Raw genomic sequence first — 11967 nt, 5'->3', positions numbered from 1 at the left:
AAGACACAGAAGTGCTTTAGTGGAAAACAGCCCATGATGAGGGAAATTCACCATTTTGCACTTTTTCAATCTTTAAATAAAAAGGAAACTGATAAAAATGGAAAGATACCCCTAGGCCTTTCCTACTGCGGATAACGGTAACAAAACAGCATTATCCGATCTAAACTCAGCTGTGCCTCAAACACTATCATAAGTGCTGGAAGCGTTAAAGGTACAAGCAACATTAGCCTAGAAATGCCTTCGGTAGCCAGACGTGAATTAAAAGGCTCCTCAGATGCCGGCGAAATGTCCTACACGAGTAAGGAAAGGAAAGAGAACTGAATATAGTTAAGTGGACACTGATCGGAGAGGAAGCAGCACGGGTTCCAGACACCTAACGGGCAGCCTTGGGGATGCAGTAAAGGCCGACCCTTTCCTTCCCTTCCCTTGAGTGGCCGGACGCCTCACCCAGGAGACGACTCAGGGAACTCAACAACGTCTCGGGAGCAACGGCCCGGCGGGTGAGAGACCTAGCGGCCGGAGGAGAAGGAAGGGGAGGAGGAGGCAACGACGGTGGGAAAGGGGAGGAGAGGGCCAGGCCAGTGCGCTCCCGGGTTGGAGAAGCCTCTTCCTGGACTTGCGCGCGAAGAGCCTGCGCGCCAGCAAAAGCCCCCGGCGCCCACGTGGGACTGAGAGGAGGGTCACTTACAGTACTTGTCCAATCTGACACTACGTTTTAGCTAGAGGGCTTCTGCACGTAGCCGCGCCGAGCCCCGCGGCGTCTGGGCAGGGCGGTCCCGGGAGCGGCTGCAGCCCCGCCTCGAGCGCGGCCCCGCCCCCGCCGCCTCCTCTGTAAAGCTCGGCCTGATTGGCCCATTGAACCCGGCCCAGGATTGGCCGGCGGCTGCCCGCCCCGAGGCTGGTGCGTTCGCTGGCTCCTGGCCACCCGCGGGCGGCGCTGGGCAGGGCTGGGCAGGGCTGGGCGGGAGGAGCGCGGACCCAAGACTGGCTCTGCTACGTCTGCTCAGGCTGCGAGTTCCCGGCTCTGAGGACTGGCCTCGCAGAGCTCACCCAGGAGGACTCTCCACAGCCCCGGTTGGGTGTGTGTGTCAGACCGTTTGCTGAACCTCAGGACTGTTGTAGGCGGGTGTAAGAAATTATAAGAATATTGCATAGTTAAAATTCTTGAACGCTTACCTTGTGCCTCGTTCCTTAATCTTTACAGAAATTTTCTAATCCCGTGGCCACACCCCGTACTTCAACGTATGACATTCTGTAATCTACAAAACAGATGGGTCCTTGCCTTTGAGAAATGTTACAATCTAGTGGGTACTGGACATCGACCTCATTTAATCCTCTCATGCCTTCCCTTTCTAATAAGCTGCATGTTATGAATCCCTATTTTACAGAGGGCGGGGAATCCAAAATTTTTAACTTTTACTGGGACACACAGCTAGGAAGCAACCAAAGGGAGAATTCCAATCTGAGCTATTTTCATAAAAGGCAGGATCCCAGACTGAGGGAGCTTGAGATTTGGGAGACAGTTTAGCAGTCACTGAGACCAAACATTTTGTTTTCCTAGAAAAGGAAACGGAGGTCCAGGAAAGGGATGTGATTTTCCAAAGACACACCTGTGAAAGGTAATGATTTCATTCAACTGGTCCTAAGTGCCAGGTGCACTAAGATTGTCTGCTATTTTCACAATAACCCCAAAAGTAAATAAGTGCTCTTATCTTGGTCTTACAGGTTAGGAGAACAGCCCGGTGAGGCTGAGACCACATAATTAGCCCCAGTCTTTGCACTGCCTCTCTACCAGGGGTCCTGATTTGGCTTATTTTCTTTATTCTGCACCATGATTGTTCACCTTTCATTTCCAGCAACATATTGGAAGACCTAGCTGTAGACTCGTTAAGATCTGTTACTTAGCAACTGTGTGAATCAAGTATTCAATAGGAATAATGTTAAAATCTAGGCATCTTACCTTTTCAGAGCATTGTGGAAAACAAATGTGGTAAGACGTATGAAAATGCTTTGTAAAGTGTTAGATGCTTAATACACAGAAGACATTGCTTCCGGGTCTGCTTCAATGTATCCCAAGAATGGAATAAGTGAAATATTCTGGTTTCATGCACTATGGCCAGGGGATCTCATCTTGGCTAGCCTTGAATAAATAGATTTGCTGCCTGGCCTCTACGGATGGCTCTTTCTCTAAGCTTTTGTGTATTTGATTGTTTATTTGCTCCAGCATCCGTGTTGAACCATGAAAGGACCTCAGGAATGAAAGCCACACACAGCAAAGCAACAAGATAAAAGAGGCATGAGTTCCTAATGCAAGAGGCACTGAACAAATCAATACACACTGCCTTCCAGACCTCTGCATGAAAGAAAAAAAACTGCTGTCCTGTGTAAGACACTTTTGTGTTTTCTATTGTATGGGGTCAAACCTAATCATAACAGATATATTACACTTTACCTTATAGAATTCTTAAACAGCAACCTTCTACAGTGATGCAAAAACAGGCCCAAAGAGTAAAAATTAGTTCAAAGTTATCCAGCCAAGTAGCCAGGGTGAGATTCTGACCTGAGTTTGTCTGAAACCAATTTTCATTATCTTTTTCAGTTATGATACACTGCCTGTTATGAACGATTGAATTCTTTTTTTTCCTTTTACTTCCATTTGATTCATTCCAGGGAGTGACACATTTTTTCTGTAAAGGACAAATATTAAATATTTTTAGACTTGTGAGCAATACAGTATCTGTTGCAACTACTCAACTTTGTAATGTAAAAGCAGCCACAGACAATAGTAAATGAGTAGGTATGACTATGTTTCAATAAAACTTTACTTATAAAAGCAAGCAATGAACAGTGTAGCCCGTGAACCTTAGTCTGTCAACTCCTAATGAAACTGGAAAAGTTCCCTTATCTCCCTCACTTGGCGTGCGCAATGGGGGTGTGACGCACTTATTCAGGGCCCGGCTGGCTGCACAAACCTCTAGGAGAGCATACAGCCAGGTAGGCTGTGGAGTTCCAATCCCGCATTCACTCCATCTAGGGGTGAATGTTTACAGCTGAAGCCCCTGTGGGTATGTGTTATAGGGTGCTCTTTTAGTTTAGCTGTCTGTAGGTGGCTTGTGTTAGTCACCTCAAACCCCTGCCTTATCACAAGGACAGAGGGGTTTCTGTGTCCTGGGGTTCTTGCCTTGGTGTACCAGAAGAATCCGATCACACATGGACTTGGAGAATGAGTGTAAGGTTTTATTGAGTGGAAGTAGCTCTCAGCAGAATGGGGGAGACAAAAGGGAGATGGTTTTCCCCCTGGAATCGGGGGCTCAGCGGCCCCAGCTCTCCTCTCACTGCCACAGCCAAGCTCCATGTCGTTCTGCCAGTTGGTGGCCTGGATAGGGGCGTGGCAGGCCAGGGTGGTCTTGGAAAATGCAACATTTGCACAGGAAAACAAAAATGCCTGTCCTCACCTAGGTCCCTGACACAGGCCTCGGAGTGGAGCCCTAGCAGGGGACCACACCCTCCTCTACTCAGCACGTCCTGCTGCCTTCTGTATTATTTAGAGGGACAGTGCCCTCCCTTTCCCAGCACTTTCATTTCACTAATGTATTCTATTCTGATGTTCTATCACAAAAGTGCATAGGGGACATATTATGGAAGGCCCCCCATCTTCTGTGACATTATGAAATTGCAAGCATGCTCATACTGCTGTCCAACATAAGGGCAAATGACAGTGTGGTTCAGAAGATCCCTAAGCTGATGGTCATGAGCTCTGGGCCATTAGTTCATATCTACCATTGCTATGATTTGAGTGTGTCCCCCAAATAGCATGTGTTGGAAACTTAATCCCCAATGCAACAGTGTTGGGAGGTGAGGCCTAATGAGAGATGATTCAGCCTTGTGGGCTTCACCCTCATGAATAGATTAATGGTGTTATCTCAAGAATGAGTTCATTATTAAAGGGCAAATTTGATATCCCAACCCCTCTTTCTCACCCTCTCATCTTCTGCCATGGGATGACACAGGAAGAAAACACTCTGCAGATGCCAGCAACTTGATATTGGACTTCCCAGCCTTCAGAACTGTGAGAAATAAATTTATTTATTTTCTTTATAAGTTACCCAGCCTCTGGCATTCTGTTATAGCAGCACAAAACAGACTAAGGCAGCCACTGAAACCAGTTCTATGTCCGGAACCACCCCCATTTGCCTCAGTTTCTCTCTATAATAGGAGCAAATAATCTGAATGTTATCTATACTTCCCCATGACTACAGGGAGACTAAGAAGGGAAGATACATATAATCACACTTTGAAAAGATATAAATGTTATCCAACCATACATCCATTGTTTCACATCAGGCTGGGCTATGTAGCTTCCTCTGTACCCTTTAGTTTCCAGCCCTTATCTCAATCACAGACCATATATCAAATGCCTAGTAATTATTAGTGCATCTCTATGTCCCCTATTCTCCTCCCCAACGATACATAAAAGGTTATTGCATTGCATTGAATTATAAGACTTGATTACTGGAAAGTCTAGACATCCACTCAGGGTCATTGTGGGGCAGCACGGTGATTATGCAGTGTCATTTATCCACTCAGCACACTGGAGGTCACACCAATGAAGTAGCATGTCAGATGTAAGCAAGACAGAGCTGGGTTGTGAAACTCTGGAACCAGCTGAGCTGGAAGTTTGTGTAATTTCCTTCCTGCTCAGACATGGTTCCATATAGTAGATGGAGAGGAGACCTGGTGCTTCTCTAGTAACCTGTTGAGGCCCTGTAATGCTCTAACTGCATTCTGTGAAAGCTTTTCCTGTATTTGTGACCTGCCCATTGCCAGAGAGAAGAGATATTTTCCCTGAGATTCTTAGAATCGTAGCACAGAAATAGATCTTATTATTCATTTATTTATTCCTACATTTATGTATTCATCTAACAAAGATTTCTGGAGTACTGTTCTAGGCATTAAAGAGATAGTGTTGAGATGAATCGATGTTTTCCTTGTCCTCGTGGAACTTACAGTCAAGAAAAGACATTAAAGAAATAAACATACAAATATATAGTTGATTCAAGTGCAAGTAGAAAGGAAAATAGAAAACTGTAAGAGAGGAAACCTGACTTTGATTGAGTTTTAATTTTGAGTGGTGATTTTGAGGAGGCGGACAGCATTATACACATTGTCTCTGGTCTCAACAACTCTTTGAAGTGCCTATTACCACAACCGTTGTACAAAAAGGGACACTGAGGCTTATGGAAATTGGGTGACTGGGCTAGGGAAGCACTGCTAGTGAGTTTGGAGCAGGCTTTGCTCTCTCTGGCATTCCATGCTGCGTAACACAAACCCAGAAGGTGAGAATTTTCCCACTTCCCAGCTTCGCACATACCATGCTTACTTCCACCTAAAACGCCTCGACCTTCATTCTTATTGGATTCATATTCTGCCTTCAGCATCTAGTTGAGGAACTACTTCCTCTGCAAAGTTCCTCTTTCAATCTTAATAAATCTCTTTTCTTGTTGGATTCCTGCAACAATTGCCAAATATTACTCACATGGCATTGAACCTAGCATAGCTTGTCAAGTTAATTGTCTTTTTCACATGCTTGCCCTGATGCTCTTACTCAGAGGCCTGCAGGCAGTACAGTGCCATTAGAGCCAGACAGACTTGGGCCTTCTCCCAGTTCTACTGCTCGTTTGATGGATGAGCTGGAGAAAGTTTCTTAATCTCTCTGAACCTTAGATTCTTCTTGGAGAATGATAATATCTGACAAAATACCTTTAAGTATTTGTCACAGTACTGAACAGATAGATAGCGTTTGATACTTCTTCTTCTTCTAACCAATTCCATGTCCTAGATTGGAAGCCTCTGGAGGGCAACAACCTGGAATTCTACTTCGCAATCTCAGCAACTGGCACAGTGCCCTGTAAATAGCAGGTGATTAATACCTGGTATATAATTATAGTAATGACAGCCCTTACCTGCCTACTGGATCTCATTACTAACAAGGTTTGTTTTATCCTCTATTTCTTCCTTTCTTTTTTTCACAATTTAGATTCCTTTAAGCCTCTTTGAAACTTGACCCTCTGTTAGAAACAGGTGCTGTTGCATATACACTCTCTCTCTCTTCCAAATTCACGCTGTCATATCAAAGGGAAAACTGAAATGGTCCACTGTAAGACCTGGCTGATGATCACAAACAGGAAATCAGTGATCAGAGGGCCTACTGAGCTCCGCACCCGGACTGTCACCTAAAGCTACATTTTACATATACAAAATCCTTGTTTGTTCCACTTTTCTATCAAAGGATACTATTAGATCATGTCCAAAGATGGGAAAGTGTTTCAACTTCAACTTACTTCATTACGTGCCTGATACTTACTATTTTCCCTCCATTTTCCTGCCTGACTTCTTTTAACTCTTCACTCAACAAATATCTACTGACTACTGACCACTTGCCATAGTGCTAAGCCAGAGCTAGATGCTGTACTACGGACAGATGAAGTGCTATGGGCACCTCGAGGAGGAAGAAGAGGGTGAACAAAAGGGGAGAAAAGGCTGCAACAACATTCACTGAGCACTGTGCGCCCAGGTCTTCACATAGACTATGTCATTATTCTTTCCAACCACCCACATGAGTGAATAGGGGCTATTGCTGAAGAAACAGAGGCTCATAAAGGTTGAGCAACTTGCCCAGGGTCATCTATCACAAGACGCTACAAGTCAGAATGCTGAAGAGGGAGTTTCTGCTGAGAAGTTGAGGTAGGCAGCACATATTGGATATGAAGATTGCGAAGGGATGTTAAGTGCTAACGATCCCTCTAGATCCAACCTGCAGCACCAGTTTTCTCTTCACATTTGAACCACTCATCCACTCCCGGTTCCAAGATCTCACTCTCCATCTAAACTAGTCCCACACCATCCATATGTTTCTCCACTAACACCACCCGATCACCACCCCACAATCTCTTAGTCATGAGTCATTTTTTAAAAACTGCAAAGTATGTAATGAGCCATGGCTATATGCAACCGTAAACCTCAACACGTGTTTTCCACAACAAGGCAACAGGTGGCAGAAGTGAGTCTGAGGCCGTAGGATGCTAAGGCAGGACTCTGGCTTGAGCTTTCCAAAAAGAGAGGTGAGAGGTCTGCCTGAGGGAAGGCATGCTCAAGGCCTCAAGATGAGTTGAAGAAGGAGCCCACTGAAGGCTCTGCAGTGCCTGGACTTCAGGTAGAGGAACTATGCCATGAACGCCTCTGGAATCATGTCATTTTGGAACATTTATAGGACATCAGTTTTCAAACTAAGTTCTGTGGGAAAGTACCTGCACAACACAACAAAGGAGAGGCTGAATGGACTTTGGGTCTTCCAAAATACCCTTCACACTCACCAACTTGCTCTCTGCTCTAAGACACCAGATGAGGGGGCCAATGGAGAGCGAAATCCATTCCCTACTCTGCTGGCCAATCCCTGTGCCTGTGAGACTGTCACACCAGAGAGGACAGCTTTTCCTAATTTGCACCAAGTACAGAATAGGATAGTATAGCTTTATCCTTCTTCCTGCCATCAGCCACAGACACATCGACACATGCACACAGACAGCCACACGGATATACCTACAGGCATACACACATACAACACAGGCGCATATATGTTTGCACAAACACACATGTAGACACAAACACAGCACACAGACACAGGCACGAACCCATAAGTTTACTACACACACATAAACACACACCGACACAAATGCAAATTAAGCCACAATATAGCACATGGAGATATAGACACAGACACAAATACAGTCACATAGAGATATAGCCACACAAATACACAACAAAGGAGATATATGTTACATATATATACCACATGTGTATAAACATACACAATCATACATAGACACACATACACATAGGCACACAGACCACATAGATACATATGTACACACATAAAAACATATGCACATATATAGATATATATACACACATATATCTTTAACTATTTTTGTCAATTTTATATGACAGATTCTTTAAAAAAGGATTTTGTCTGGCTTGTGTTCTGTTAAAAGAGAAAGAATTAATTTCTTATTTCAAGGATTCATGTTTTTTTCATTAATCAAATACTTGATGACAATATATAGAAATAAAATAACAAGAGTATCCTCAGACATAGTAGTTGCGGGTCTCTTCTTGATCTGAACATTATAATAGTTTTATTTTTTATTTATATCATGATTTAAAAATTTATGATTTTTAACAATGCTGCATAATATATGAAGCCAGGACTCCTGTTTCATTAGTCACACACTCAGGTAATTACACTTATTGCTTTCTACCCCATCTCCTTCACCTCCAAAATACCTCTGAAGATTTGGAGAATGATGTGTTAACTTAAGAAAGGATGCATTATCAAGAAGTATACCAGACAGGACTTTCTGAGTTGCAAGAAATAAAAGTATAATTCAAATTTGCTTAAACAAATGCATAAACCAAAAGGCTTTGATTTATATAATTGGGCATTTCAAAGGGAAGTGAAATTCAGGAAAGGCTGAATCCAAGGATTCCAATTATGTCTTCAAGGATTATTTATTCTCCATTTTCCATCTCTTAATTTCTGTGTTGACTTCATACTCAAGTAGGTTATTTCGGTGATAGCAAAGATGGCAAGCAATTGCTTTACCATCACAATGTCCTTCTAAATCTTGGTAGGAGAAGGGTGGTGATACCTCTACACTCATATTTCTTGCAAGAGTACAGAGCAAGTCTTCAATTGGTCTAGTTTGGATCAATTGCCCACCCCTAGGGATGGGTTGGAAAGAGATTAGCCTTATCTTAACCAGAAGGACTAAATGGTGAGGGGAGATAATTCCCTAAAAAGATACTAGGCAAAAAAGGAAACACATTTCTTCCTCTCCTACTCCCAACAAACTTAGTACTACACTTATGGGCCATCTATAAGTTAGGCTCTATGCTAGGAGCTAAGGGCACAAGAAAAAAATATTCACACTCATTCACTATAGGAGCCCACAGTCTAGTGATGCAAATTGTACAAGACAGAAACAACTACAAAATAAAAAAGTTTGATAAGATAAACTTCATCAAAGACACTGATAATGAAATAAATAGGTAAGCCAGAGTGGGAAGAAATATTCACAAAACATATATCTGCCAATGATGTTAATCCAAAACATATAAAGAATGTCTATTATTCAGTAATAAAATGGCAAACATCTAATTATGAAAATGGGCAAAAAGTTTAAACAAACACTTCACAAAAGAAAATAGATGAATGACCAATAAACCCATGAAAAACTTTTCAATATCATTAGTTATCAGAGAAATGCAAATAAAAACCATAATGAGATATCACTACATAATGTCTAGAATGGCTAAAATTAAAGAGACTGACAACAACAAATACAGGAAAAAATGTGGAGCAACTGGAGTTCTCACACATTGCTGGTGGGTCTTACATTTAAATCTTTAATTCATTCGAGTTTATTTTTATATATGGTATAAGACAAGGATCTACTTTCATTCTTCTACATGTGGATATACAGTTTACTCGAAATCATTTATTGAAGAGGATGTTCTTTCCCAAATGAATGTTCTTGGTGCCTTTGTTGAAAATCAGTTGGCTGTACGTACATGAATTTATTTCTGGGTTATTTGTTCTGCTCCATTGGTCTATGTGTCAGTTTTTATACCAATGCAATGTTGTCTTGATCACTACATCTTTGCAGGATATTTTGAAGTCAGATAGTGTGGTGCCTTCAGCTTTGTTCTTTCTGTTCAGTATTACTTTGGCTATTCAGTCTTTTGTGGTTTCATATGAATTTTAGGATTGCTTTTTCTATTTCTGTGAAGAATGTCATTGGTCTTTTGATAAGAATTGCATTGAATCTGTAGATTACATTAAGTAGTATGTCCATTTTAGCAGTATTCTTTAAATCCATGAACATGGAATACCTTTTCGTTTTTCGTATGCCTTTAAATTGTTTAATCAGTGTTTCATAATTTTTATTGTAAAAGTCTTTCACATCCTTGGTTAATATTATCTTTAAGTATTTCACCTCCTTGGTTAAATTTATACCTAAGTATTTTATTTCTTTGTAGCTGTTGTAAATGAGGTCACTTTCTCAATTTCTTTTTTCAGGCAGTTTATCATTGGCGTTTAGAAATGCTACTGATTTTTGTACGTTGATTTTGTATCCTGCCACTTTACTGAATTCGTTTATCAGTTCTAAGAGTATTTTGGTGAAGTATTAAGGTTTTTCTGTATATAAGATCATGTTATGTGCAAACAAGAACAATTTGACTTTCTCTTTCTAATTTAGATGTCCTTTATCTCTCTTGCCTAATGGCTCTGACTAGTACTTCAAGCACTATGTTAAATAGGAGTGGTGAAGGTCGGCATCCTCGTCACAGTTCTTAATGTTAGCCGTGTGTGTGTGTGTGTGTGTGTGTGTGTGTGTGTGTGTGTGTGTGTGTGTTTTGTTTAATACAACCTTTTTCCGTGTTGAAATATGTTCCTTCTTCACCTATTAATAGGTGAAAGTTTTTATCATAAAGAGATGTTGAATTTTACCAAATGCTTTTTCTTCATCTATTGAGATGGTTATATGATTTTTGTACTTTATTCTGTTGATGTCATATATCACATTTATTGATTGGTGTCTGTTGAAAACTCCTTGCATCTCTGAATTTCATTTGATCATGGTTTGTAATCTTTTTGATATGCTGTTAGATTCAGTTTGCGAGTATTTTGTTGAGAATTTTTGCATCTGTATTCATCAGGAATATTGGCCTGTAAGTTTTTTGTTGTGTCTTCGTCTACTTGGAATCAGGCTGGCTTTTCAGAATGACGCCTTTTAAAGAAGGTGTTAGTCCTTTAAAAGTTTGGGGTCAGGTGCAGTGGCTCGCATTTGTAATCCCAGTGCCTTGGGAAGCTGAGGCAGTAGGATCGCTTGAGGCTAGGAGTTCAAGACCAGCCTAAGCCACTTAATGAGAGGCTACCTATACAAATTTTTTTTTTTTAATTTTTAGCTTTACATGGTGGCATGCACCTGTTGGGAGCCCAGTAGTTTGAGGTTACAGTGAACTATGATTTCGCCACTGACTCTAGCCTAAGCAATCTAAAAAAAAAGTTCAGGAGAATTCAGCAGTAAAGCTATCTAGTCCTCAGTTTTTCTTGGTTTTAGGTGTTTTATTACTGATTCAATCTTGTTACTCAGTACTGGTCTGTTTATAAGATCTTATAAAGATCTTTGTTTATACAAAAATCAACTCAAGATGGATTAAATACTTTGATGTAAGACACAAAACTATAAAATTACTGGAGAAAACCTAGGAAAAACTCTTCTGGACATTAGTCAAACAAAGAATTTATGACTAAGACGTCTTTTCCCGTTTCTTCTTCTTCTAGAACTCCCCATATTTGAATATTTGTTTTTTATTTCTTCTTGGTTCACTCTTTGTAGGTTATATGTGTCCTGGAATTTTATCCCCTAGGTTTTCAAATTTGTTGGCATATAGTTGGTCATAACAGCCTCTAATGGTACATTGTATTTCTATGGTATCAACTATATTGTCTCCCTTTTTATTTGTAATTTGATAATTTGGATCCTTTGTCTTTTGTTCTTAATTTAGATAATAGTTTGTCAATCTTGTTTATATTTTCAAAAACTGACTTTTCATTTCGTTGGACATTTATATTTTTTGGTCTCTTTTATTTAATTCTTCTCCAATCTTTATTATTTATTTTCTTTTACTAATTTTATTTTTGCTTTGTTCTTGCTTTTCTAGTTCCTTGAAGTGCACATTATGTTGTTTGTTTGAAATTTCTACTTTTTTTCTTGTAGGAATTTGTTGCTGTAAAATTCCCTCTTACTACTGCTTTTGTTGTAGTCCATAGACTTTAGTATGTTGTGGTTGTATTTTCACTAGTTTTAAGACATTTCTTTTTTTTTTTTTTTTTTTTTTTTT

The 11967-nt window shown here is 40.7% G+C and overlaps 1 protein-coding gene and 1 long non-coding RNA gene across 12 annotated transcripts in view; one reads left to right on the top strand and one right to left on the bottom strand.

The window, feature by feature from the left end:
* The window catches only part of FGGY (FGGY carbohydrate kinase domain containing), a 432024-nt gene extending 431219 nt beyond the window's left edge, over positions 1-805 (bottom strand). For 5 of the 11 annotated variants that reach the window (XM_017544014.2, XM_037744071.1, XM_037744075.1 and 2 more), the window contains exon 1: positions 689-805. The gene's annotated coding sequence lies outside the window, so the exon portion shown is untranslated. Of the gene's footprint in view, positions 1-447; positions 637-688 lie in introns of those variants that run through there. The other 6 variants (XM_037744077.1, XM_017544024.2, XM_037744076.1 and 3 more) reach the window with 4 other exon arrangements.
* On the top strand, positions 21-3131 carry LOC108314902. The gene is made up of 3 exons (XR_001829720.2): positions 21-500; positions 1562-1694; positions 2225-3131. It is a non-coding gene; the product is annotated as an uncharacterized LOC108314902 (long non-coding RNA).
* The last annotated feature ends 8836 nt before the right edge of the window (positions 3132-11967 follow it).

Source organism: Cebus imitator, unplaced genomic scaffold (assembly GCF_001604975.1).
Source record: "Cebus imitator isolate Cc_AM_T3 unplaced genomic scaffold, Cebus_imitator-1.0 Scaffold163, whole genome shotgun sequence".
Lineage (NCBI taxonomy): Eukaryota > Metazoa > Chordata > Mammalia > Primates > Cebidae > Cebus > Cebus imitator.
The sequence above is the reverse complement of the archived record's forward strand: the minus strand, read 5'-3'. Positions and strand labels throughout refer to the sequence as shown.